Source organism: Amblyomma mixtum, chromosome 3 (genome assembly GCF_055824585.1).
Source record: "Amblyomma mixtum isolate Tamu chromosome 3, ASM5582458v1, whole genome shotgun sequence".
NCBI lineage: Eukaryota > Metazoa > Arthropoda > Arachnida > Ixodida > Ixodidae > Amblyomma > Amblyomma mixtum.
Window position 1 is genome coordinate 90,537,049 of NC_143014.1, and position 22,384 is coordinate 90,559,432.

Below are 22,384 nucleotides of genomic sequence, written 5' to 3' on the forward strand. Positions count from 1 at the left end.
ACAGGGCGCTTTACCTAAAAGTGTCAGCAATATTTAAAAACAGGCTGTCTGAGTTAAAAGCGCGCTTTTTTCGGCATAGCTTCGTCAGTGGTGCAGCGCATCAGAGTACACCTAAGACGTGTTAATCTGCATGCGGACTAGAAATCTATGAGAGGTAAGTAATACTCAACAAGGATCCTTTGTGAGTCTTGTGAGAACGTAGCGCGGGAACCAGGTGTCACATAGATGTCGTCATAGTGCGACCGATTTATGGGCAAACATTATGCTGACGCACTCGAAACATGTTTTGTGCTCGATCACACATTATCATGTCCAACATCCTGGGACAAAAATTTTGATAATTGGAAAATTGTAAGATACTGTTATGGAAATATCGAAGGTAATGCTCCATTCTTCTGATATGTTGCAAAATGTTCCTTTTAAAGTGTTTCCATCGATCGTTTTGAACAGTTAAGGCTGACATAGAAAACCAATGGGAAACGCCTTTGACGATAGCAAAAACTTTAGTAGACAAAAAAAAAAAATGCAAGACTGCCGTCTGCGGGTGTATTGAAAGTGAAATCTTATACTATCTGAAAAAATTTTGTTCATAAATGGTATTCCGCTGAAAAATGCTTTTGTCCAGAATTGTTGGGTATGAGTGTCAGTACTCAGTTCTCTGAAGCACTCTCTCAATCAATGTCAATTAATACTCTGTCAGGGATACTTCTCTGAAGTATGCGACCCATACGCTTTTCGGCATGTATTCCTGTTTAAGATGACACTATAAGCTTTGACTCACCAGTTGTTCTTATTTCTCTCTCTCTCAACAGTGTTCCTGCTGGCCCGTACAATTCTCATCACACTTTCCGGCCGCCAGTATTGCGCGGTGCCCACATCCAAATTGGTAAGCCCTCTCAAGCAAGTAACCTCTTTCAGGCGTTAACAAAACAACCATGTCTGTCAATTATGAGTTATTTTCATATCAATTAAATTAAGTACTTTCGGTTCTCTGATGTCAGTATTAACACGTTTTGGCGGGCTAGTTCGTTAAGCATCTTGAATAAACAGCGCGAACGAAGACGAGCACAAAAGACAAGGAAACGCGCTGTGCCGTCCGTTTCCTTATCTTTTGTGCTCGTCTTCGTTCGCGCTGTTTATTCAAGATGATGTCAGTAGGTAGGTGTATAGAATATCGTTTAAATTGCCGCCTCGTTCCGGCTGGAACTTCTCTGGTGATTTGTGACGGACTGCGTAGCTCGACAGATCACAAAATGCTAGAGAAATAGGGATGAGAAAATGCGAGGTCTGAATCAGGAGTCACGGCATCACCCGACGTGCTGCATTTCCTTATATTTGTACTGGTAAACTTCGAGCGACTCGACGTTTTTTTTATCCCCGTAGCTTTCTAGTGATTATCGATGAATCGGTAACTAGAAATGAAAAAGTTAAAAAAATATACTGCGGCTATTTTCAGCCAACTCAATCCGCAAGCGGTACAGGCACATCCGCAGGTAAATGCGAACTGGCGGTAAGCACACGAAAGTATAAGCCCGAGAGCGTTCAATAGGAATATTCACAGCGGAAGCCCAAAAGGCACCTCTGCAGACACTATGTCACTCGCCGCAGCTGCGCCCTCTCTACACGCGCCACCGAATACTACAGATTGACAGAGGCATGGAACGGATAGAAACGCTGATGATTATTTTACATGGCATTCGGCGCGGCATTTTACGTGGCAATCAACGCGCCTGCAAGGCGTTTTGACTCCTCCTCCTCCAGCTAGCATGGCTACCTTGCTACCGATAAGGCCCCATAATTGTGCTCCTAGAATTCCATTGCACGCCATGTATCCTCATTATTTATATATGACTGGAGCTATTTGTCGAATCTACTGAAATTAAGTGTATTGGGCTTCTAATTTTTGCATTAATATATCCAAAGTTAGAATGTCGCAGTTCTCAGGAAGTCTTGGTGTTCCATGCGAAGTTCCTCTTGTGCAATGCTTGTTGTAATCTTTTTTTTTTCCTTATTTAATGCTTTTGTTCGGCTCATCTTTTTTTTTTTTGGTATGCGCAATCCAATTACTTTTCCGAGAAAGAAGTTATCCAAACAGGATAATATGCTTTAAATTTAAAAAGAAAGGAATAAGCTTGAAGAGTTAGCTTTAAAGGAGGGTATTATTTTGAGAAATCCGTTGAAAATGAAGGGGAAGAATCTACTAGGGTTTTGGCGCGCCTAGGGAGCAGGCTTTCACAATTCGATATAGAGCAGCTGGGAAAAGAAGTCTCGCTTACTGAACATTCTTTTCCTACTTTCGCTAGCCAAGCGACAGTTCGTGGCAGTTCAAACGCAGTTTTCGCTACGCAGGGGTAACGGAACTAGATAAGTTCCTTTTTCCCTCTTTCAGCAACAAAAATATGCAAAGGAGCAGACAGACTGCTGGAATACGCCGATGCAGTATCAACTTGGCTGTTTTCTTCAGTCTATTTCAACAAATTAGAAAAATAAAAACTTTCTACAGCGCCGATATTCTCTAAAAATATCGCCATAATCGAGCAGCCACGGAAGGAACAGTGGTTGGACCCCGTGAATTACGGATCGGAAAAGAAAACAGCTATAAAAGGTGACTTAGAAATTTTGCCAGCCGTGACGCAACAAAAGAGGGAGAAAAGCGAACTGTTCTCTTCACCCTTATGTCGTGTTTTGGTTCTCTCGCTCAGTGCGTCGTTTTTATAATTCTTCGAAGCATTCGTTGGCCAGCATCTGCAGAGGTTAGCCTATTTTGGTGACTCCAGATTGAATAAGCTTTCTTTCTTTTAAATTCTCCATAAATACAGCATTATGGAGTGTGCGCATATACAGATATATGTAGTCACGCTGCGATAATGTAAATTAGAATACTACGCGCTGGTCTTGCAAATTTCTGTACTGTTCTCACAAAGAGCATGGAACTCTACGTCATGAGGGCTCCTGAATGCTGCCCTTGCTCCAACCGAAAGCTGGGGATTATTTCGAAAGAGCATCATTCGTCGCTCTAACCAAATTGCTCACGGGCGAATGCTTAGTATCAGTAAGATTGATTGGTCTGGGACTAGACAGGACCATCTGGTCGCCAGACTGAGTCTGGCTCCTATTGTCGCAACAGACATCGCAATGCAGCCATTACTGACGCAAACTTCATGCGTCTGTCCAAGCACTGTCCTGTCTGGCCACCCCAGAGATATAAAAAATAATAGGCAAATGGCGATGGGCAGGGAAGCGCACTTGTGTCCAGTCTACAAGAACTTCGGGGACTCGGGATTTCCAATAAGCCGCAGTGGTGCGTTGACGTAAGCAGATGAGTACACTGGGTACATTCGATTCTTTCGGAAAGAAGAAAAAATTGGATGATTTTTGCCATATTTGTTTTCAGTGCTGTGTATGTTGCTTAACTTCAGCATCACTATTGCTCTTACTCTATCTGCTCTGGTTCTCTACAGCTGTTGAGCACCAGCCGTGACGTCTCCTCTTTTTTTCATGCCTAATATGTGGTTACTGCAAAAGAACCTCAAATTCTGCTATTTTCAGGCCAGGATCCGCTTTTCGAGAGCCTTCGTTCTCAGCAAGCAATAAAGGATGCGCAGACTCACGAAATAATTTGCGACCAGAGAAGGAGTCAACAGCACAGGTTCGCAATGATTGTTACTTGGTTTAAGAGCATGAACACAAAGAGAGCCATCTGAAATAGACCGGCTATGAAACCATCCAAAGGGGCACCTCAACGTATACAAGTGAACCGAAAGAATGCACGGGAAAAAGACACAGAGAAGAACGAAAGAAGCGAGGCATTCTAGGCACTGTTACATAGCATTAAAGAGGATACAAGACATTCGAATGGCGAAAAAATCATGCAAGAAACATTTAAGCACTGCGACCACAAAGAGTAGCGATGGAAACAATAGGTGATCCGAGAGCCCAAAGCATTCGTCTTCGACAACAGAGGAGCGGCTGACGAGCCTAATCATGCCGACATGCGCGGTCACTGGAGAAGGTGTTTCTCATCCTTCGAGGCAGCTGGGACACGCTACGTCAACCGGTTACACGCTGATGCTCTCGACACCCGACGTATAACGCACAACGTTGTTGATCCGGCCTGGTAGTACAGGACAGCCTAGAATCAAGTGGCAAGGAGTTTCGTTCCAGTTGCAACTAATAGTGCTGTCGGCCGCTCATGCGGTGGGCGGAGATGTTAGCAGGGATCATCCGAACGACGTTGTAAAAGCGGCGCGAAGAATTCAAGCGGCCACTGTTCAGTTACGCACGATAAGTGTGTCGGTGGCGGACGTCTTGAAGCGCGTGAAATCCGGACACTTGATTTAGCACACCAGTTTCGGCACTATACGCAACCAGATTTTTTGTTTAGCGAAAATCTCCTCGATTATGACAACATTGCACCTGAATATTCATTTGTTCGTGTGCCGAAATCCCGCCTGAGTTCCGCATTGTTCGTTGAGTAATGATGAGACAGGAACAGCAAAACAAAAAAAAAACCGCCGAAAGACCAAAACGACATTTTTTATTTCCGTTTCTGTAACTAATCCCGCCTTGCGGAAGAGCGCCGGCTAACTGAGCAACAGTTGTGTGAAACTATAAAGGAAAGAAAAACATTGAAAGCCTCAACCGGAAGCGATACAACAAACTCGCATTTTGTCACCCTGAGAAATAGCGCCAGTAATCGATGCGACACAAAGAGCACTAGGCTGTCAACTGAAATTTGTGTTGTTTAACTCTTTCTTCATGTGCCGTGAGAAAAAATGACCTTGTTTAGTGTGTTTTCGTTAAATTTTGGGGGGTAAGATCTGTGAGGCTTAAAATTTAAGGCAATACATCAAAATATAAATATTACACCGCACTTTTAATAACATAAACTTCGTTCAAGTCTTATTATTATATTCTATTTGCGAAATCCAGGTTGTTGGTAAAATTTGAACAAAAGGTGCAATGCTATGCTTGTACTAAAAACGAGATTCATTTAGAAGAATCTTTGGGTGCAAAATGTCTGTCTATGCGATAGCAGGTACCTCTGACAAAATCGAAGTTCTAGCTTGCACAATTTTCCGGCTGGGAAACAATCACTTTAGGCCATGTAGTTGTGCACGCCATTGGGCGAAACAGTCGGGCGAACACTTCGCAGCGCAGCAAGTATCAAATCCTGCCCAAATGAGGCGGAAACTACACAAGTGAGACAAGTAACAATGGTAACGTCAACATCCAATTCAAAATGGTCGCTGAGACGAGCAAACCGGGCCTATACATGAGAAACTAACCGAGGCGCTGTCACTAATCTGGTTCCATGGGTCTTATTCGCTCCCTGAACTAAAGTAGGATGCTGAGGCATCGTTCGCACAGTCACTGCTACCTAGATCGTTGGCAAAGCCAACTGCGGATGTAGCTGAATCATGAGATTTGCCGCATTTCAGGGCACGTGTCACGCTGGCGGAGGCGGCCATTCTCAAATTCTGGGCTCCGCTGTTTTCACAAGTGGTTCAAAGATCACCTCCACGCGGAAAAAAAAGACAAACTGAAGATAAAATTATACAGTAGTTATCTAAAGTCAGGACAGATAACACAGCATGCTCAAGAACGGCGGGAAAGCGTTCGAAATTGGCGTTCGCATACATCGTCAGCGGGCTAACGACGGCCAATTGGCGTGGTACGAAAAGAATGAAAGCCAAAAAGCAAGTTACGGCAAATGACTGATTCTTGAGTAAGATACCATGCTAATCAAATGGAATCCGTCTGAACATCATAAAGTATCTAGTGCCGCTAACACGACAGCCCATCTTTTATCTATGTATTTGAACTCGCTTTTGTGCAGAGACAAAGGCTGCAGTCTGGCGCGCCTGCTCCCATGCTTCGTAATGAAACACTCCTGAGTGAGCACGCGAACCGGTGCTTTGTTCCTGTGGCGAAGCAAGATTTGCGTTATTTCAGCGGCTTGTATCCGCAGTCGCGGTATTGCGCTGAGAGGATGAAATCAGAGTGCCTTTAGCGTACATTTATGCAGTATTATTTTAGTGATAATAATGATGTTAACGAGAGGTGTGCGAATATTCGAAAATTTTGCATATTAATCAAACATTGCGCTTTAAATATTCATACTCGGTTCGAAAGCTCAGTCTCCGGTGTACATTTTGCATTCGAGGCCCGTGTACTGTGCGATGTCAGTGCACGTTAAAGAACCCCAGGTGGTCGAAATTTCCGGAGCCCTCCACTACGGCGTCTCTCATAGCCTTAGTCGCTTTGGGACGTTAAACCCCATAAACCAAACCAAACCAGAAGCATATTTTTACACGACACAAAATTTTTACGGGACACTGCGCCATACATTTATGTCCTCTTTTTATATAAATTAGGAATTTTTATTCTTTTAATCAAGATTACGGTACTGCAATCTGGAGTATTTTTTTTCTGCACTGAATCAGGGATTTTTACAATTATGAAGAGATGATCATGGTGTTCTCTTATACGAGGGTCATGTTTCAGCGTGGGATCTTACTGAACCGAGCCATGCCCCTTTTTTATGCTTGGATAGCATGTGAAGATAAAAATGCAATTCTGAATAACACATCTCCGCTTCTTCATTCGACATTAAGTTCGATATTGAAAACTAGCTTTTTTTATAGCTAATTTTTATAGAAGCTGATTTGAATAGAAGCTGATATTCGTGAAACAAATAGTATTAATCCTAATCTTTCATTGGCGCAGTGGTTAAATTGTCATTATCTTGTTGGCAAGGACAATTCCTTGTCCTCTGATAATTGGTAAGGATAGTTTCATTGTTAGAGGCAGCCAGTATACATATATACGTATAGTAAATCAAACACTGGCACAATAAAATATGGTCTCCCTCAGAGCATCATTCTCTGTTCCTTGACTCTTAATTTATATATAATTAATATCGTCAATATCCCTTACACATTTGATAGTGTATCCTATGCCGACGACGCTACCATCTTCCTGTTCAGATCCACGTGTACTTGAGCAGCGCGTGAATACCTGGTTAATGAGCTTCAGATTTGGCTTCATACTAATCACCTTCAACTAAACAATAATGAAATAAAATTCATGCTCTTCTATGCTAAAAATAAGCCTTAATATTATGAAGTTGCTCTACGCCTTAATTATTTTTATTTCATGCCGATAGAATCCGATAAATTTTGGGGAGTCTGTTTTCGTAACAATTTAAGCTGGTCTGAACATGTTAATACTATTCGTATAAAAATATCAAAGTTTGAAGTCGTATGAAAATACCAACGGCGGATGACAATGAGTATTTACTCCCGGTTACAAATGCACTCCACATTCGGGGATTCCCCTAAACATTTGACCAACACTATTCCCACTTCGTGTTATTGATCAATTCGCTCTCGCCCTACCATATACTAGCCGTCCAAGTTAGCTCAGCTGGTAGAGCGACTGCTGCGGTGAAGCGGTGGCCCCGGATTCCAACCCTGGACTAGCACTAATTTTTCTTTAACTACGAAGTTTCTGTGGAAGCTGTACAACTTTCCTTTGTAGCCGCATGGCTGCGCCTGGATGGATGCCAATGAGTATTTACTCCTTTACTACAAATCTACTTCACCTTGGGGGATTGCTGTAAAAATTTGACCAATATCAAAATGTATTAGTCTGCTCTTTCGCTTTCGATATTTACTGTCACTTCAAGTTAGAAGGCATCTTTGCTTTAGTCCAATTCACTCACATCTCACTTACTACTTGGTTTGGGGTACTTGCGCCAAGATTGATCAAGACGTCATACATTCTTTTCAAAAGTATGCGTGAATTAAGTGTGTTGTCCGCACAGTGCGAAAAACATCACCTCTGAAACATTTGAAGTCTAGACATTTCAGCAATGTTACAAGGCGAAGTTACATGTTTTCTTTTTTCATGAAGTTAAGCGCGGTTATGTCTCATTTTCGCATTTATAGCCATTATCCTACAGTTTGCGCCTGGTTTCCTTGGTCCCACCCCGAACATGCATCAATTACGGCTCGCAATATATATCCACCATCAGTTAGTGTTCTTATGAAATGAGTATACAAGAGATTCACTTGGTGAAACGTGCTGTGATCATGTGTTGTATTAGCACCACTGTTTCCTTGAATCACCTTCTTTCACTCAAAATGAGCTCCCAGAATATATATTCAGTCCATTCAACGTATTCCTTTATTTCTTTTTCAAAATCTTTTTAATATAAAAAATGTCCCTGTTTTCGTTAATTGAAAGCTATCCTACTTATTTCAGTGAACTTCCTTTTGTATTAAGGCGAAAGCCTTTAATGTCTCATCGTTGTAAGCAGCAGTTGTCGACAGAAATGTCACGCTTTTCAATTGGTCGAAACGGTCGTCACGTTACAGTGCGCGAATTTCAAACGGGGCCAATTGTACTGTGTTTATTTGTTTATTTGTTTATTGTAATACCCACAGCGCCACAAGTGACATTACAGGGGGGGGGGGGGGGGATAACACATCATACAAACGAAAAAAAAGGTAACAAATTGCAGCACATACAATGCAACCATGATGCAACAATAATACAGCCTAAAAACAGCATTCACAGAGATGAAGAGAATAAATCACCTGACGTAATTAATACCACCTCTTCAGAGAGCCGGTTCCAATCTCTTATAGACCTAGGGAAAAAAGCATATTTGTACATCTCTGATTTACAGTTAATTTCCTTAACTTTTAATCGATGGTCACGACGTAGCGAAATATAGCTTGGTGAATGGATGTACAGGTCACGGTTTATGCCAGTATTGGAATAGTAAATACCATGAAAAAATTTTAACCTCAAACAATATCTACGTTTTTCAAGCGTCTTCCATCCCAGCGAGTTTTTTGCACGTGAAACGCTAAAGCTCCTGGTATAGTTGTTAAAGACATATCGGATACCCAAGTTTTGTACCCTCTCAAGTTTATCTATATCCGTTTTATGCCAAGGGTCCCATACTGCGCAGGCATATTCGAGAACCGAGCGAACGTTTGTTATGAAAAGTAACTCTTTTGTTTCTAAAGGGAATTGCTTGGTGTTACGCCTTAAAAAACCAAGAACGCGACACGCCTTTCCTGTTACATAGTCGACATGTCGTCTCCAGCTTAGGTTGGAGGTTATGAATACGCCGAGATATTTGTATTCTGATACTGAGGAAAGTTGTGTCCCATTAATTGTATAAGAGAATTCATGGGGCTTTTTCTTTTTTGTGACTCGCATATACACAGAGTAAATTTCAGGTTCTTCTACTCTCCTTGCACCAGGGGTGCACCGCCAGAGACGGTTTGTTCCAACTTGAAGACTTGAAGACGCAGGGATAAAAAAAAAGGATACTTGAAGTTTTATATACAGATATTTACAGCGTATACATTGCATATACAAGTTTAGGCACTCGAGACAAACTAAGCGGCAAAAAGGACAAACCAAACAAAAGGGTGGATCTGGCTAATACTAGGGGAGGCCCCTACTCGGCGTTGCCGAAGATGCGTAGCATCTCACCTTAGCGCAGAACCCCGCTTCCGGCTCCGGGGCCCAGTTTTAAAGACTTAAAGGCCCGGCCCACATTTGGTGGCTTCCAATCATGTTACGATGTTCACATGATTGGTTTATCGAGAGCCTGGCCAGCCCTCCAGCTTCCGTAGGGCAAAACGCCCTTTCCACAAACCCAAACGCACGGTCGTGTCAAATGAAAATAAACATAAATATACATTCGTGCTCGGTACCGCGTGTCGGGTCGACACCCGTACTTCCCGGCGCGTTCGCGAGCGGCCGCGTTCCAAGAAAGGAGACGCTCCGCTTTGAGTGCCCCCAGCCGCGTTCCGATGACCCCCGCGAACGCTACCGATACCTTACACACAGATTTTTGCAAGTTAATAAACATACCCCTAGTAACCATGCAACCAATTGAAGGGATCGTATAGTGATGCTCCAAGTAAGTGGGACTGAGCTTAGTTAATTGCTTAATTACCCAATTATCCTAATTAACTTTCTAGTCAGGCCATATAAATAAATAAAACCGAGTAGGAAATTGGTCGACCTCGGGAATCGAACCTCGGTCTTCGGCGTGCGAGACCAGCATGCGATCCACTCCGCCATGCCAGCTCGATGGTTTGGAATGAACAAAGGCACGTCTAGTGAATACGGTGTCTTCGCTCACTCTCATCCTCCTCCCTTCTCTTCCGGCGAGGTTTAGGTGTCCACCAAGATATGAGAGACAGATACATTCCCTTTCCTCAAAAACCAATTTACCGACGGGCGAGGCGTAGAACCGAACGGGCGATGGCGTTCTATGGACTACCTGGCAGCGTTGCAAGACGCTGTCGCGTTCCACTCTTAGAGGCGAAGCTTAACATCTTAACCACACATCAGTGACCACACTTTAGGTCAAAAAAGTGCCCCCCTGAATTTTGACGGGTGTCCACCGAGATATGCGAGACAGTTACTGCGTAATTTCCTTTCCTCAAATACAATTTTCATTTCCTTCATTACGGGCCCTCTTTGTCTTCTTCACTCCCACTTCCTCCCTTCCTCTACGGTGCGGTTCAGGTGTCCACCGAGATGACAGAATTACTTAGCCATTTCCTTTCCTCAAAAAGCGTTGCGTTCAAAGGGCAAGGCATCGCGTCGAACGGGTGGTGGTGTTCCGTGGACTCCCTGGCAGCGCTACAACACGCTGTCGCGTTCCACTCGCAAAGGCGAAGCTTAAGCGTCATTAATTAGCAGTTAATTAGTATTCAGGCATCAATCAATAATTAATCATTAATAAGTGATTTGTAATCACTTAGTAATTAGTACTCAATTATATGTGACACCACCAGTGCCACAGAAGCAGCGAAAGTGGTGCGGAAAACGCTTTCGCCTCTACGCACTTTAGACAGTCAAAGTGCCCACTGAATTTTGTTTATACTGTGCTGCTGACACCCCTAAAATGTAAACGAGGTATAGTTTTAGTCAGTTGGCATTAAAGTCTCCTTTTCCCGCACCTCGGAGGCACACTTTACCATGCATTTTATGCATATTTTACCATGCATAAAGTCCAAATGAACTTCATACTTCAAATCTAAGCGACCGCATGAATGTGCAGCTCCGTATGCGACCTCGCACTTGCGAGAGATGTAATTTTTACCACACTCAACCTTCAAAGACTTTGCACTTTTACTGAGCGCTTTCTTGCAAACGTTTGCATCGCAAATGTTTTTTTTTTATGTTCGCAATACAAGCTAGAAAGATTGCTTCTACTCCATAGCGAGAGGCGAGCTTTTCTCTATATGTGATAATCAGTGCATACCTACAAACGTTGCTGCTTCCTTGCCCTTGTTTGTCAACTCTTCCTGTATGTTACAGGACAAAGTACATGAATGGCTCTCGTTGCGCACTATTTCTGGAAAATATGTTACACCAACTTGCCCACTATACTGAGGAATGAAAAAATTTATCCAATATATTGAGCAACAGAATCACAAGCGCAGCAACAATGGAAGCGGGTTTTATCGCGTAGAAAGCTCTTTCTCGGCTACTTTTAGAATCTGCTCTTTTGTATCGTAGGTATGGTCAAAGACGCATCGCTTCCCGCCTTTTGAGGAACATTAAAAAAAAAAACGCCAGTCAGCGCGAGCGTGTCATAAGGCGTTTAAAAAAATTTAAATGGATATACGAGCATTTTAACACGTGGTAAAGCACTTTCAAGCACCTCTTCAGCAGCATGCAGAAACGCAGAACAGAGAAAAGATGGCTCTAATTTCCCCACGTAGCTAGGAAACGTCAGAATTTCCTCGATACCGGGCATCACCTAGCATATACTCAAAAGCTCTAAATGTCGCAAAATGTATTTGAACCAAGCCTTTGCAGCCGGAGTACGATAACCCAAACATGTGATATAAATCGGCAGCACTGTTCTCAATCTTGGTCTCAGGAGTATGTTGGCTGACAGGCCTGAGTAGATGTATGCTATGCCAAATTTAGCGAACGGTATTCCCGTAACTGCCGTTTCAGGCAAGCTTTTTTTCCCCCGCTTCTATTTTTGTGCTTTTGCAAGACACCAAAAGTTCGTTTCACTTGTAACGAGAGGTAATTCCCAAATCATGATGCGTTCCCTCTGAAAACGATGCTTTCTTGCGTAAGGGTGACCTCGTACGTTGGCTATTTCCGCAAACTCTTATTGTTCCAATTCCAAGCGCGATGTTGACAAAAGTTTGATGGCCTGAAAAGATCCATTTGCATCCGTGGCATCCTACTCGACAGAATGTAGCTATATTTCCTGCGGCAAAAAGAGGGACTCGCAGAGCCTGAGATCAGTTATAGGCCAAAGATCACCCTTTTTGCACGGAAAACGAGCACGTTTGTCGATCACGGTACTTAGAGGTACGAATTCTTTACGGTCTCAATTTCTGCGCATACCATTTCCGATCGCAGAGAGTCGACGGGTCGATTGGTGTTTCCACTCCGGTCATGATTTTAACAGCACCCGCGGTAATGGTGCGCGCGAATGGCATCTCAGTGCCATCTCTCCGCGGACGGCTCATGAACTGCAACATTAGGATTGCTGATGATAACGGTATCGGAAGGCATGGACCTCTCTCGCACTATAGCTTATCCAGGCGTTGACTACGCTAACTGCTTAGTTCAGATTGATGATAATGCGTTGAACGCAGTACGGGCCATGTGTGTTCCTTTTTTTTTTATCTTCATCTTCCCGACTAAAACGAAGCTCTTTCATTATGCGTGACATGCGGAAACTGGAATCTACTCATGATACTTTTCGAAGCAAGAACGAATCTATTCCCTATTAAGAATGTATTAAGAATGGGGCTACATTCATAAAGCTTTCACGTGCGGCATTTTTTTCAGATCGGAAACTTCGAAGCGGATGCAAGACACAGAAAACCCACCACACAGGCCTGTGTGGTGGGTTTTCTGTGCCTGTAATCTCGCAATAAGTTTGCTTAAAGAAAAAAAAATGACAGATGTTCACGATAGCCGGTAATGAGAAATTTGAGCGCAGCTCTTCCCGGCTGGCAAGTGACGTGTTATGCTGCTAGCAACCCGTTACGCTGACTACGCTGACGACTACGACGACGTGGAATGGAAGAACGGGCGCCTAAAAGCTACGCTCTAAAAAATGTACGTGAAAGAATACTAGCTACCTCAAGCGAGAGCCTTGCTGCAACAGATTCACAAACTACTGCTCAAGCGGTTCGTGACCACTGATCATGAATGGCTATAGCACCCTTCCCGCTGACTGACATGATCGTGTTACCGTGCGGAGGGATGTCACAGTAGGATCGCGCACAAGCAGGGGCTAGTCACGTGGCACTCTTGCGTAAGAGCAGCTCTGTGCAGGCGACTGAAGGTTCCTCACAATAAAGCAGCGCCTCAGCTCCTGTAACGGTTCTCTTTCTTTTCCTGCAAGCTCTGCGTAGAGCTCTACCCTAAAGGCAACGCGGGCGCCGCGGGTGCGGGATTTTCCGCGGGCAAAAGTCTCGCCCGCGCGCGCACAATGCCTGGGGAGGAGCCGGCGAAGGCGGCGGCGCGCATTCGAGGAGGAAGCTGGGCAGAAGTTTTCAGGGCCCCGTTGACAACGTCCGCGGCCGCCTCATCTTTGAGGCCGCCATCTCCCCATCCATCACGCGATTAAGTGCCCGCAGCGTGTGTTTCTTTGTGAGGATGCCTTTCTGCAAACTGAGGGCCGCGCATCCATCATTCGCCTCGTGGGCGAACATCCTTTCCCAGTTTCGGTTTGTATCGCCCAAAGAAACCCCGCCGCGGGAATGGGCAAGAAAAATGGAATTCAGCGTTTCAGTGGAAGCTGTCAGGGAATGTGTTCTTGGGGCTCTCTCTCCTTTCCTGCGAGGCTATATTTGCGCAAGAAGCGTTCGGCCAACAATGGTGTATGAGTCAAGTATCAGACTTAAACGGCCGTGCGAAGGGCCCCTTCTCTTTCGATGCTATTCTCGGATGAGCTGAACGCTGGTGCGAAAAACACAATAATGCCGGACTCTTTCTACTCCTGCTTGTATTTTCGCGGGAGTGTCTCCACGCGCTTCTGTTCTGTATGTGTGCTTGGTGCGGAGGGTGAAAAACGTTCCGGAAATAATTCTTGCTCACTGCTGCTTATCGCTCGAGCTTGCTGTCCCTTTTTTTCCCCCTTCTTCATGAAATGAAACACTGCGAGCAACTGGCCATCTTTAGGGTAGAAATGCTGTGTTTCGTTTTATTCTTTGTAGCCTTTGTTTTCTTTGTTTCTGTGGCCTTTCGATTATAATTGGAATTCCCGATATAACCTTCAAACAGTAACACTATATATAGCGCGCTCCTCTTCAACTAGTTCCTGCGAATTAAAGGCAAAAGTTCGCTCTTGTTTTTTGTTCTCAGCATTTGCGATTGCCTTGGACGTCTACGTAGAAGCAAAAATGTCAAAACGCTAGTCTTTTCGCCCTATCACCCACGCCTGTCACTATAGTGTGGGTTTTCTTGCCGAGAAAGCCTGATTAAGAACTTAGTGTGTCGGGGTGACAGGCAGGTCAGGTTCAACTATTGCAAAAAATAAAGTTAAGGAAGCTCAGTGTTCATTCGTGTTGCTTTTTTCAGCTGAAAAAAAGAAAGGCAAGCAAAATCGAATGTCACTGCAGGATTTAAATTATCGTTTATTGAATGAGCTGACGTGTCCTTTCGCTTTTGTAGAGCAGCGCGGAAGCACAAGTCTATTAATGGTTTTGCGACTTGTGTAAACCTTCTTGACTTTGTCAGTAGAAAGGATAATTAATTTAAGGTTGGTTGGTTGGTTGGTTTGGTTGGTTTATGGGGTTTAACGTCCCAAAGCGACTCAGGCTATCAGAGACGCCGTAGTGAAGGGCTCCGGAAATTTCGACCACCTGCGGTTCTTTAACGTGCACTGACATAGCACAGTACACGGGCCTCTAGAATTTCTCCTGCAAAGAAATTCAGCCGCCACGGCAGGGATCGAACCCGCTTCTTTTGGGTCAGCAGCCGAGCACCATAACCACTGAGCCACCGCGGGGGCATTTGATTTAAGGAGCGAGTTTGTTAATCCGTCCGTATTTCTAATCGTATCCTCGATACTCCCTTCTCAAGAGCTTGGTTGTTTGCGCTGGTGAAATGGTTCAAATAAAGCGAGGCGGAACATGTGGTATTCCCTCAACTTTCAAAGATACCGCGCAGTCAGACGCAAAGATATGCACTGATCTTTAAAAAAAAAATTGAATGGACACTGCTTTAAAGATACTTCGGACTTCGTATCGGACTTTTTTATGTCTCAGTGAAAAAAGTTGCCTTACTTAGTACGCGGTCTTTTAATACCAAGTTCTTCTGGACTGCACGGCGCATTCTAGAATAGGTAAAATTCTTCCATTGCTCCCTATTGCACTAATTCACTACTAACCTTTCTGCCTTTGAATCCACTCTGAGCACTGAGCGTATGACACGCGAGGAATGGGGAGCGAGCCGTCTTTTACCACCATTCGCATCCGAAAACGGCGATGCCGTCTTCGATGCCGTCTTTAAAATATCCGCTTTAAATAAGCATCAACCGGAGGCGCCATGTGATTGGCTGATAATTTTTGGATAGTAGTTTTCAGTCCAGATGACGCTAGTTACTCACTAATTACGAAAACAGGGGAAAAAAAATCTGTGCTTGGCGTTTCTTTTGGACAAGACCATGGCGTAGTGGGAAGACAGAAGTTTCAGGGGGCTAGCGCTGAAATTCATGCGCTGCTTTTTGGCAGCGAGGAGATGAGGACTGCAAATTCCCTAAGCTTTTATTTGGTATTAAAAGCAATGAGTGTGACTTGATCCGCCTTGATCCGACTTGATTGTGACTTGATTAGGATTGGGACTCTGAGCCTGGCACTTCAAACGTAGCTTGAGCCCCGGCTTGGAAAATCCTAAAGCTTGCAAGGAAATATTCGTCAGTGTGATAAGTTCTTCGCTGTTTACATTAGCTACATGTTCTTCCAAAAAATGACTGAAGAAGAATGTGGCATACAGAGAGGAAAGTTTATCTCCTCGAAAGATCGTTCACTTGGCTGTGTTGCTCCAATACAAGAGCACCGGAGACTAGCTGTAGCTTCATTCCAAATGCGTCTGAGGCTTGTCAATGGCATAACTTTGATTGGTAAATACCTCCCAACGACGGCATAGCCGAAAGCACTACCCAAATGTTTAGTCGACAAAGTACAGGAAAACACAGCGAAAGCTGTCGGGAGTCCGACAAATGCCACTTCGCACTTCACACACCTGACTGCTTGAAGATTTTTCACAAACAACAATAATTTGCTTGCTCTAAGTTTTTGATTGTCTAGACTGTTGAGAGCCAAATAAAACAAAAATGTCTCGCCTGCGACGCTTTCATGGCGATTTATTGCTAAATCTTCGCTAATTCCGCCGTTCCACCCTCGCGGAGGGAACGGCGGAAGCGAATAGGTTAACACGGAAACGACATGTGGTACTAATAGTAATGCTAGCACCATTCGAAAAAATAGTTACGAGGAGCTCAACATTGATAGATAAGCGCGTCATTTGCATCCGCCAATGCCGGCAGCCCGCGTCGAGCCGACACCGTCTCATTAATAACGCAACAAATTGGCTCGCCGGATATTCGTATACGCGCGGATGCGACATGCGTCAAGCACCGCTCCTTCCGTACATCCCAAACTGTACCAGGCAGGTGCACGAAGAAGGCTCGGCAAGCAGTAACTATTACGCATCAAAACAGGAACAAAAACAAAAAATAAATAATCCTGATGAGGGTGAGGGGGAGCCAGAACACCCAACCACACACGTTTCGTAGCACGCTTCTCGCCGGCAGAGCCAGTTATTGCGCTGACGGCACGCCCGGTATCATTAGGAGCTGTAGCCTAATTAGCGTTCTCGCCCGGATAAACACAAGAGGAAGCGTCCTCTTTGGCTGTCGGAGGAAAAACAAATATAAAGGAAGCGCGGGTGCAAACTCTTTGGGCGCAACGAAAATCAATTAGAGGCCGCAGTATGGTGGACACGCGTGCGCGAAGAAGTACTACACCGCTGGGCCGCCGACGCCACCGCTCCCGCGGAGTCGGAGCACAGCAGCGTGGCGTCCACGGGCGTCGCGGCGGCGATAACCCCAGCCGGCGCTGTTCCATCTTCGCGACGGGCGGCGAGCACAGCTGGGTGTTCGCACCTCCGCCAGCCGCGTCCAAATGCGCCTGCCTGCGATGGCGAGCTACAGCCATGGAAACCAGAGCTCGGCGCATTCAGCGGCGCAAGGAAACGCGCGGAAAGGCGTTGTCTCCGAAGCTTTGCAGCCATTGCATTGGAATACAAGATGTTTTTCTTACTGTTTATCTTCGTATCTATAGCAGGTCTACAGAAAGCGCGTGTAGAATTTGAGTGAGTGTTTAGTGTGGAAGGCATTTTATTACTGCTATTGTTATTAGTGCCAAAGCACAATTTTGATGGCTCAGGTACGAGCAAGATCTTGGAATGCTTGTATGCTTGCAGTGTTTTTGGGTTTGAGTCAAGTGAAAGTAATAAATAAAAATGAATAAACTAAATATGCACGATTGGGAGTCGAACCCGCGGAAGAGCGAACAGATCAGCTTCGCAGACCGCTGCGCGAGAGTACTGTTTGCCTATAGGCTATCGCCGCAGCCGAACGCGCCTCGTGTTAAACTGCAACACACTCTCGCGCTGTGCATTGCAAATAGTCTCCTTGATCAACTAATACTGTTATTAAACTAATGATCGCGCTTTCAGCTATGTGGCGGTAGTGACAGAGAGATGTGCGATGCATGCGTTGGCGTGGAAAACGTTGTGGCAGAAACAAGGCACTAGAGCAGTACGCATTGGCGCTGACAGCATTTGCGCAGAAACGCGGCACTAGAGCATAGGCCGCCGGCGTACATTTGGTGAAATGGCATTGACGATGAAAAAATGGAATGCGCGCATAACTGGCTCCCTGGGTCAGTGGAAACTCTCAATCGCGCTTTCGGGTACGTGGAGATGGTGTCCACCTGCGAAAAACTGCGCTTTCGCACAATATTTCCTGCTTAGCAATGTTAAACCACCAGCAATATTTTTCACCTTGCACGCCCTCACTCACCGAAACTTCTTCAGAAGGAATCGGTAAACAAGCAACTCCCGACGCTCACAAAAACGGAATCGGAACGGGAGCTGATGGAAACAGGTTGAAATCCTAGATTCGAAATTCTAGATATAAATATTCGGAAGTAGGAAAGAATTGCAACGTTATCACAGAAGCGTAAAATGTGCGAATAGGAGAGACAAATCCGAGGCAAAATATTGGCAGCAATAATAGAAGAGGGGAGGGGAATAGTAACAAGAAGAAAGAAGCTCTGTTGGGTTGAAAACAATCCACGCTTCAAAAATATTACGGCGCTTAGGAATAAGAATCGTTAAGGTGATTATAAAAAGAAGAGGGAAAGTACGGAATGTCAATGGAGGGAATGATCGGTTATCGCAGACTGGTTGGCACCGCCTCAGCGTATAAGCTACCAAATTTCATTTTTTCGCGCGAGTACCCTGCGCTCAGTACGGGCAGCTTACGACGCGAGTTCCATTTTCTGAAACCTCAAAATTTCAAGTGGAGAATTGAAAACAGAGGCCTACTGGAGACGCGCCTCAACGTAAAGATCAAAAGAAAATCAGTTACAGTACGTGAAAGATACTGCGTGGTTAGCTAGTAGCTAGTGTGCAAGGATTTTCCGTTCGGCTCAATTGTTACCTGCCTAGACGCAGGCATAGCTATGCGGCATAGTATGGCACAGCGCAACAGGCAAAAATTTGCAGAGCTTATCTTAATGACTTAGCGCATTGATGAAAGGAAGTTGTTGTAGCTTTGGCGTAGCCATTTAGATTAATCCCATCCTCCTGCCCTCCTCAACGTCTCTCTCTTCACTCTCGCACATTACAGCTCCCTCCCCTCCCTTACTCCCTTAAAACTGGAGATTGAGATTACCCTCTCCACTTTCCCACCTGTCATGCGTCCATTGAATTAAATTAAATTAAACCAAATTGCAAAGTAATTAAGTTCCTACGGCTGACACTAGATTCCACGGTAGAATGCAAGGCTGTGTGGCTGAACCAAAGCTAGAACAGCTGTCGTCGTAAACCACGATGGCTCGATAGCTGCGTTTTTATGGGCGACTTATCGACGCAGACGTCTATCGACAGTTATATCGGCACCAAGTTGAAATTCGTATTTAGTTCATTACGATACTTAACAAGGCACATCGATTAATACCGCTAATCGCTCGACATATTTACGCTGTTCGTGTATACGTCGTGTCGACTCGAGTCTTTACACGGCTTATTCTGTAAAGGAGCGAGCTAATCTTCGAAGAAGTAAAGCTACGCAGAGTTCGTTAGGCGTTCAGCTTGAGTAATACAAAAAATAAAAAATCTGGACATCTGCTGATAGCCGTACTACAAAAAGACATTTTGCCGTGGTCACTGTTGTTATTGAGACATTAGCTGCTAATCTGCACCGCCAGAAAATAAGCGCTTAAACCCCCCTTTTAACTAATGAAGTTGTGTCATTGGACACTGCATGACACGTTATTTGAACGCGTGACAACACGAAGCTCTCTGTTGCGTCAAACTGTCGCTTCACGCCGTTGCGCCGCCTATAAATTCTGCACGTGCTCACAACCACACAATTTCCGTTGAGGCCCGGTGTGCTGCTGTACGAGGCACTCTTCCCAAATTGCTCTCCAGGCGACAGGGGACCTCCGCTTGTGCACAGCATGTGGAGTACCAAAGTAAGACGACGCCCTGATAAAGATATTGCCGTATCAATGTTTTTTTGTTTTTTTTAGCGGTCCCATGAGGGCGGCCACATCAAATAAAATTATGTGCCCGCACCATCAATTAGCGTAGAGGTTGCAGCATTAAGTATCCTTAGGTCCATTGATGTTTTCATAAAATGAAGCTGTTTGTAGAGTTCAGTCAGCGTCTGTAGAGCCAGAGTCTTCATCTATTGATTTTTTCTGTTTTTAATTTGCGGTTGAAATTTTCCTATGTTCTGGAACCACCGGCTAATCCCTTCCACTTTTTTTGTACGAGCAATCATGGCTATGCAAAGACGATAAGCGTCACGCCGACAAATATACGCCTGTAAACGTTCGTAGAGCCCGAATACTCACTTCCTGCCAGCAAGTCCATTGCACATCAAGACGCTTTTTGCGAGCTCGACATGCGCACATAAATAAGCCCGGAGATCGCATTAACTCTTTCTGAACGAAGTTTTACCGAAACTGAGGAAACAGGACCACAGCGATTGCATTTTTTTATTCAGCTGTCGCGCTCAGTTGCTCAGTTATCGAAGGCCGCACAGTTTTCTTTCATATCGGCATAGCAGCCCCAACTGCCGTAGCTCCGCCCAGCTGTCCCGAGGACGTTTCAGCTTTGACGCGATTCCTCCCAGCATGTGTTTACAGCGTGCATGCAGTAACAAGCGGCGCGCGGCGCGAGAGGAACGAAACGACGCGGAAAACATCCGGAGTGTCGTGGGGCAGAGCCCTCGTCGAACGTCCCGGAGACCGAGCGGCGTCTACCGCCTCCTCGCGGCAACCTTTACGACGGTCAACCAGCTATCGGCCGGCGCGGTTAATTCTCTTGGACGGCGCGATTAACTCGTACTGCTAAGCGCAGCCCGCTCTCGCTGTCAACCCACAAAAGGTACCCCACATGGTTCTAACATTTTGATAAAACTCGGTTAGATGCCGATCCTGTGCAGCCGGTCGACAGGCTTAAGCCGCTTCCGCTAAGCTTGGTCTGGCTGTCGCTCTCAGGCTGCCAGAATCGCAAGGACTGCGAGGCGATCGGGAGAGCAAACCAACTAGGTGCGCGTTTCCAAAACTCGCGGTAATCGCGCAAGCCCGCGCCTGGGCGCCTGAGGCACCTGACCTCCATCCGGGTATTCCTGCGGCTTCCCAACCGCACCGATGTGTTTAGCAAAAGTGTAGCTATTTGGTTTGTGTCTCCTTGTTTTTCTGCATTTCTGCTCGCCATGGCGTGAAATAGGCAAAAAGAGAAAAACGAGAAAAACAGACTGGCCTCGTAATCTTTTTTTTTTTTTTAGCTTGTCTCAATCTTTTTTTCGTCTTCTTTTGTGAAGAGCGATCTGATAGAGCCGTGAGCTTCGATGATCCCACACCAAGAGTATACTTTGCTAGCTCGGTGCAGTCCTGAAACGCACTAGCACTGTGTTATCATCTGCGAAGGCAAACACCGATGCTAAAGTACGTACTACAGCCCGCACCTAAAACAACATTTGACCTTTCACAAGGTGCAGAATTTGCCTATTGCATGATATGCTATAGCCAAACTCTGCATATTGTGAAAGGCCAGATTTTGCCGTGTAGGTGTGCCTGACGAAATCTTGGAGTGGCGCACAGCGTTCTTCTGTCTGTGATATACGATTGTGAACTTCTTGAACGCCCAGTACTCGCCCTAACAACCGACTGCATTAATAAAAACTACCTCATATATTCGAACGGCACATCAACTGATTAATTTAATTACACCAGAATGACAAACACTGCTCCGTGTGAAGGATTCATTGCTGACAGTTTCAACGGGTGAATGCTCGTTGTTGACAGAAACGACAAGCGCAGCATTCGCTGCTCACGGCGTTTTGGCGCGAAAGGCAAGCCGATCGGCAGAAAGCAGATCTGGCTTGTTCAATCATCCTGGGAAATGCTATGGTATAGGCTCAGTTGCGAAATGATTGAATCGAAAGTATTGTCCAAAAATTCCATTTTTATGGTTTGAAAATGCGTCATGTGTACTTTCCCCTGAAATGGGTTTTTGTAATACAAAATACCTACCAATTGGCGGCGGCCGCTTTTGTGGTCAGAGCTTCAGAGCCGCCAAGTTTTCTTCTTTTTTTTCATGAAGGCGAACGAATTTTCATGTTTTTAGCCTATGGCGGCGACTAACGAAACCAAGGATCGTTTTGCATAGCTAAGCAAACACGGTCACGGCTAGCCCATATCGGGCGATGGCGACTGCGTTTGCATTCTCGGCAGAACAGCTCTTCGCAGCCAGGCCTGGCTATAGGATTTCGCAGCTTGTTTCGCCGAAGACACGATTGCGCGTCTGAGAGGTGGCAGCAACTTTGGCGTACAGCGTTTCACATTACTTGCAGGCAGGCACGCGCTAAAAGCTTCCCTGCAACGCAGAACGAGAGCACCGTGATCAAGGCGTCGACGGCGAGGAGCGGCCACAACTCACAAGCAAAGAGTGGTACGTGTTTTCAGACGCCTCGCGTTTTGCCGTTCCCTTTCTTGCAGACGCGGCCGGCGTTAGTGCTCTCAGCAGCTAGTTTTCGTGATGTCTATGCCACTGCGGC

At 45.2% G+C, this 22,384-nt stretch overlaps 1 protein-coding gene across 5 annotated transcripts in view; it reads left to right on the forward strand.

The window, feature by feature from the left end:
* Positions 1–22,384, forward strand: part of Oamb (Octopamine receptor in mushroom bodies) — a 510,270-nt gene that overhangs the window by 348,365 nt on the left and 139,521 nt on the right. For 3 of the 5 annotated variants that reach the window (XM_089580076.1, XM_089580073.1, XM_089580074.1), the window contains exon 4: positions 813–886. The gene's annotated coding sequence lies outside the window, so the exon portion shown is untranslated. Of the gene's footprint in view, positions 1–812; positions 887–22,180; positions 22,279–22,384 lie in introns of all 5 variants that reach the window. The other 2 variants (XM_089580075.1, XM_089580077.1) reach the window with 1 other exon arrangement.